Source organism: Apodemus sylvaticus, chromosome 19 (assembly GCF_947179515.1).
Source record: "Apodemus sylvaticus chromosome 19, mApoSyl1.1, whole genome shotgun sequence".
In the NCBI taxonomy this organism is placed as follows: Eukaryota; Metazoa; Chordata; class Mammalia; order Rodentia; family Muridae; genus Apodemus; species Apodemus sylvaticus.
This window is the reverse complement of record NC_067490.1, coordinates 5,850,504-5,856,736: the sequence shown is the minus strand read 5'-3', so window position 1 is coordinate 5,856,736 and position 6,233 is coordinate 5,850,504.

Here is a 6,233-nt window from a genome sequence, read left to right as displayed (position 1 = left end):
GTGAAGGCAAGAACTAACTACCTAACTACCCGCGGTTGTCCTCTGACCTCCAACCGCACACTATTGCATGCACGCACTTGTGAACTCACATGGACACACAAAATAAAGACAATGAAATTTCAAACTCTCTCTCTCTCTCTCTCTCTCTCTCTCTCTCTCTCTCTCTCTCTCTCTCTCTCTCTCTCTGCCAGGGAAATGGCTGAGCCAGGATGGGCATCAACTCTTCTTCCATAGGACCCAAGTCTCGTTGCCAAAACCTATGTCTAGTGTCTCGTAAGTTCAGCCCACGAGTTCATACGCCCCCTCCCTCCGGCACCTGCACACACATGCCCACGCACAGGCACACACATACATGTGATTTTAGAGCTCTTTCTTTTATTTTTTTTTTGTTTGAAAGTTGTTTAATTTCTTTGTTTGTTTATTGGTTTTTTTTCAAGACAGGTTTCTCTGTGTAGCCCTGGCTGTCCTGGAACTCACTCTATAGACCAGGCTGGCCTCGAACTCAGAAATCTGCTTGCCTCTGCCTCCCACGTGCAGGGTTGTTGCTACTTTGTTTTCAACCCAATCCCCCGGTAAAAGAAAGCTCAACTCAATCAGTTAACAAAACAAGTTACAAGCCTAGACTGGACGACCTCCCACTACACTACTCTATTCCATCTATATTATTCCATAGAACTTGCGGTTTCTCCAGGCTACGAGCTTCTCTCCCACCGAAGCCTCTCCTGTTTCTCCCGTAGCTCCTCCCCTCGACTCTCAGCTCCTCCCACTTCCTCCTGCCCAATCATTGGCTCAAGCCTTTATTTGAAAAGTTAAGGTGGGGAGAAGGTTCACAAGGCAACTCCTCATCTGCAACCCCTCTGAGGAGTGGAATTAGCATCAAAATACAAGCCCAGGGCTCTCCACAACACTGGGTTGTTTATTTATTTTATGCCTACGAGTGCACCACGATTGCTCTCTTCAGACACAGCAGAGGAGGGCACCAGACTTCATTACAGATGGCTGTGAGCCATGTGGTGGCTGGGATTTGACCTGGAAGAGCAGTCAGTGCTCTTACCCGCTGAGCCACCTCTCCAGGCCCTAGAGCTCTTTGAAAGTCGATCTTACAGCAGGATTCTCCTTGATGACCACCCTGGCTGCTCCAGACCCCCATGACCTTACAGAACCCCCAGGTCTCAGAGCACCCGCATCTTTGCAGTTCTATAGGCCAATGTCAAGATAGCCAAGGACCAGGACACAGGTGGGTTTTGATCTCTCTATTTATGGCAGTATGACCTTGAGAAGATAGGATGTCTCTGAGCTTTCTCAACTGTTCATTGGGACAGTACCACCCACCTGGCCAGGGACAGAGGAGGCTGTGATGGTTGACGCTTGGCCCTCGGAGTTTCCGCACAGTGTTGCACGTACGCACTTGCACTTGAAGCACTAGCTTGAAGTAATCTCTCCCTTCTCTGCAGAACTGGACAGAGCCGCAGTCCACCAGCCTCGCCCAGCCTCGCCCAGCCTCGCTGTCCCCAAGCCTTTCTGTGGTTCTTGCTAACGTGTTGACTGTTCCTCTAGACTAGAACATTGTGTCCAGGATGCTCAGGTCTTTGATGCCAGCACCAAGAACCCAGCAGCGCCCATCGGTGGTGGAGGGATTGGAGGTGTGGGCGGGGCCTCGCAGGATGTCTTGGTACTGCCAAGTAGCTGTCATTTTGTACCTGATGTGTAGGCCAGCTTCCTGCCTGGGGCTGTGCCAGCTAAAATGACCTGCTAGCTGTGGAGACAGGGTCATGACCCTGCTCATACTCCAAGTGCCCTGCCAGTCACCTCAGGGACAACGTGCATCTCCAGGGCAGGGGTCATTGAGTCTGGCTGCTCCTCTCCTTCTATGTAAATATTTGTGTCACCTGTCAGGATCACAGAGACCTAGCAGGCCCAGCTGGCAGCTGTGACTCTGACTAAAGCTCTGAATTCATGTGCTTGGCTCTGTGACCTTAGGTAAGTCAGACAGCCTCTCTGGCTACATCAGCTTTTGAATATATACATATGCACATATGTATATATGCACACATATACATGCATATATATATACACATATACATACATGTGCATACACCTTTATATAAAATATAAAATATTTTTAATGTAATATGATATGTAATATATATTTATAAGATAAATCTATAAAATTAACATGATTATATAATATATTATATTCTACATAATATGTTATATTTATTATATTATCATATTGTATTATATTATATATGTACACTAAATGAGTATTTGTCCCTTAGTATATATATTGTATATAGTATAGTACTATACAGTATAAGAAGTGACTATTGAGCCAGGCGGTGGTGGTGCACGCCTGTAATCCCAGCACTCAGGGAGGCAGAGGCAGGCAGATTTCTGAGTTTGAGGCCAGCCTGGTCTACAGAGTGAGTTCCAGGACAGCCAGGGCTACACAGAGAAACCCTGTCTCAAAAAAAAAAAAAATCCAAAAAAACAAACAAACAAACAAAAAAAAACCAAAAAGAAGTGACTATTGAGTGCTCAGCCCTGAACCAGATGTCTACACACCCTGAAACCCAGGCCTAAGGAGAATGGAGAAAGAGTGTAGACAGGCTGTAGGAGATGGACGGTAGGGAGGAACGCTGAGCGATCCTGTCTTCTGTGCAGGACAAGGTGGTTACACTCATGAGCACAGTAACTATGGCTTTCTGCACCAAGAAACCCAATAAGAGGGGCCAACAGTCCAGCATTCAGCACTGATTGGATTCAACAGGTAACAGAAGCAAGTAGAGAGGACATGGAGGGGGAGAAGGAGGGGGAGAAGAAGGAGCTGGGGTGGATACAATCAAGAAGGATTATATGTATATACACACATATACACGTATACACATACATGCATACACATATATGTATACACACATATATAATATGTACACATGCATGTATACACACATATATAACATATACACATACTATGTATATACACATATATATTATATATTATATGTATACACACATATATGTATAAACACATATATGTAGACACACAAATAGATATATGTATATACACATATATGCTTATATACAATATACATATATAATATGCACACATATATGTATACACATGTATGTGTACGTAATATGCATACATATATATTATTTATACATACATATATAATATGCACACATATATGTATATACACATATTATGTACACACATATGTATACACATACATACATATGAACTTGTCAATGAGTAAAGGAAAAGGTACTCTAGTTTTCGGGTTTATTAGAGGCTGCAGAGATAACTTACAGTTAGGAGGACCCCAGGTTGTCTGCGAGCACCCAGGTGAGGTGGCTCACGGTCACCTGTAACTGCAGATGCAGGTGATCCGACATCTCTGGCTTCTTCTGGCGTCTGCACGTATCCTGCCTCAACACACTGCAGATAACTAGAAGTAAAATACATCTTTTCTTTTTCTTTTCTCTTGCTCTTTCTTTTTTTTCTTTTTTTCTTTTTTTTCTTTTTCTTTTTCTTTTTCTTTGAGACAGGTTTTCTCTCTGTACCCCTGGCTGTACTCACTCTGTAGCCCAGGCTGGCCTCCAGCTCAAGGAGATCCACCTGCCTCTGTCTCTTGAGTGCTAGAATTTAAAGGTGTGCACCACCTCTGCCTGGCTAAAATAAATCTTTATAAAAATTTACATTTATGTGTGTGTGTGTGTGTCTCCTCCTACAGAGAAGAGTGCTGGATTCTCCAGAGTTGGAGTTACACGTAGTTAGTTGTGAGCCACTGGATGTGGGTGCTGAGATTTGAATCCAGGTCCTCTGGAAGAGCTCACAACCTCGCAATAGTGAGCATTCGGACAGGGGCCAGGCCCAGCCGTTCTTGCCCAGAGTCCTTCCCTCTGCCCCCACCCCCGCCCCCAGTCCCTGCTCAGCCCATCAGGTTACATGTGGAAGGGCCACCTTGCTCCGTTTTGAAAGTACCTCTCCTGACTAGATTTGGCTGTTCCAGGACAGCCGGGGCTACACAGAGAAACCTGTGTGTGGGGGGGAAGACCAAAATCATTTGAGCTATTATTTAGATTTTTTTATTTTTACATTTTTATTTGTTTGTGTGTTGGGGAGGTCTGTACATGCCACAGTGTGTGTGTATTGTGGGGGCTCAGAGGACACATTTTTGGGAGTTAGTTCCCTCCATCCACAGTGTGTGTGTATTGTGGGGGCTCAGAGGACACATTTTTGGGAGTTAGTTCCCTCCATCCACAGTGTGGGTTCTTTTGGGGGTCAAACTCAGGTTGTCAGGCTTGACGGCAAGCCCCTTGCCCACTGAGCCGTTTCATCTACCCCGATCCGATCCATTCTCTTGTGTGTATTTCAGATCACAGCTCTCCATGTTGCCCGGGTTGGCAATGAGCACCTGTCCCTCCTTTGTTAGCCTCCCAAATGCTAGGATTCCAGTGTGTCCCACCCCCAGTCCCCTCACCCCCACCCCACCCCCAGTCCCCCAACCCCCCAGTCCCCCTATTCCCAGTCCCCCTACCCCCATCCCCATCCCTCAATCCCCTATCCCCAGTCCCCCCCACCCCCAGCCGCCATCTCTCAGTCCCCCATCCCCAGTGCCCCCACCCCCAGCCTCCAGTCCCCCATCCCCACTCCCCCACCCTCATCCCCCAGTCCCCTTACCCTCCAGTCCCCCATCCCCACTCCCCCACCCTCATCCCCCAGTCCCCTTACCCTCCAGTCCCCCCATCCCCAGTCCCCCATCCTCAGTCCCCCCACCCCAAGCCCCCAGTCCCCTTACCCCCCAATCCCCCCATACCCCAGTCCCCCCACCCCCCAGGTCCCCCACTCCTCTGGCTGCAGCTCATTTGTTTTCTTGGCTTTGGGTGAACACAGAGTTGTTTCCTGCTCCAGAGTTGATAACCCTGGAGGTCAAAATCACCTTCCCGTTGCTACAGATGATGCTGTCAGTCTGTCCGCACTCTGAGACACTCCAGGACAGTCACACTGGGATGGGGCAGAAGGCGTGGCCCCTGGCAGCAGCCAGGCTCCCTGAATCCTTCTGTTTTACCCTCCACCCTCATTAGGTTTTCCCAGGGTGGTTTCCGGGTTTCATTTCCTTCTCCATTTACATTTTGCTCCTGTGTGGAAACGGCAGAGCTCTCAGGGTGGGAGCAGCAGCCCCGTCATTCTGACATCATTTACTGGTAAGGTAACATAATACATTTATGATCCCATCTACAATTTTATTGCATTTGGTTATTTATTCTGTGGTTTGGGAAACACACAAGCCACTGCACCTGTGTGCAAAAGGACAGTTCTGGCTCTTTCCCTCCACCCTGTGGGTCTCGGGAATCAAACTCAGGTGGAGGTAAAGCCGTGGAGGTAAGCACCTTCACCTGCTGAGCCACTTTGATGGTCCTTACAGGTTTTTTTGTTTTTTTTGTTTGTTTCATTTTGTTTTTGAGACAGGGTTTCTCAGTGTAGACCAGGCTGTCCTGGAATTTGCTCTGTAGACCAGTCTGGCCTAGAACTCAGAGATCCACCTGCCTCTGCCTCCCAAGTGCTGGGATTAAAGGTGTGCACCACCACCTCCTGGCTCAGAGCTGTTCTTAAGTACATTAAAAACGTCATTTAGGAACCGGGATGTGGCATGTGTTTCAGTTAGTAGAGGGCTTGCTGAACAAGATGAGAACATGAATTCAGATTCCAGGACCCACAGAAAATGCTGGGTATAAAGGCCTGCACCTGTAACCTTAGCACTGGGAATGTACACACAAGGGGATGATGCGGCTTGCAGGCCAGCAGTAGCTGACATGGCCAGGTTCATTGGAGATTCTGGGTTAAAAAAGTGAGGTAGAGGGACTGGAGAGATGGCTCAGCGGTTAAGAGCACTGACTGCTCTTCCAGAGGTCCTGAGTTCAAATCCTAGTAACCACATGGTGGCTCATAACCATCTGTAATGGGATCCGATGCCCTCTTCTAGTGTGTCTGAAGACAGTGTACTCACATACATACAATAAATAAAAATATTAAAAAAATATTTAAAAAAAAGTGAGGTAGAGAGCATTTGAAGACGACACCTGAGGTCAGCCTCTGGCTTCCGTGTGCACATCTATGCATGTGCACTGACACAGACACATAGACACACACGGATGTACATACAGACATATACACAGACACATATACACACAGACACATATACACACACACAGACACAGACACAGACAGC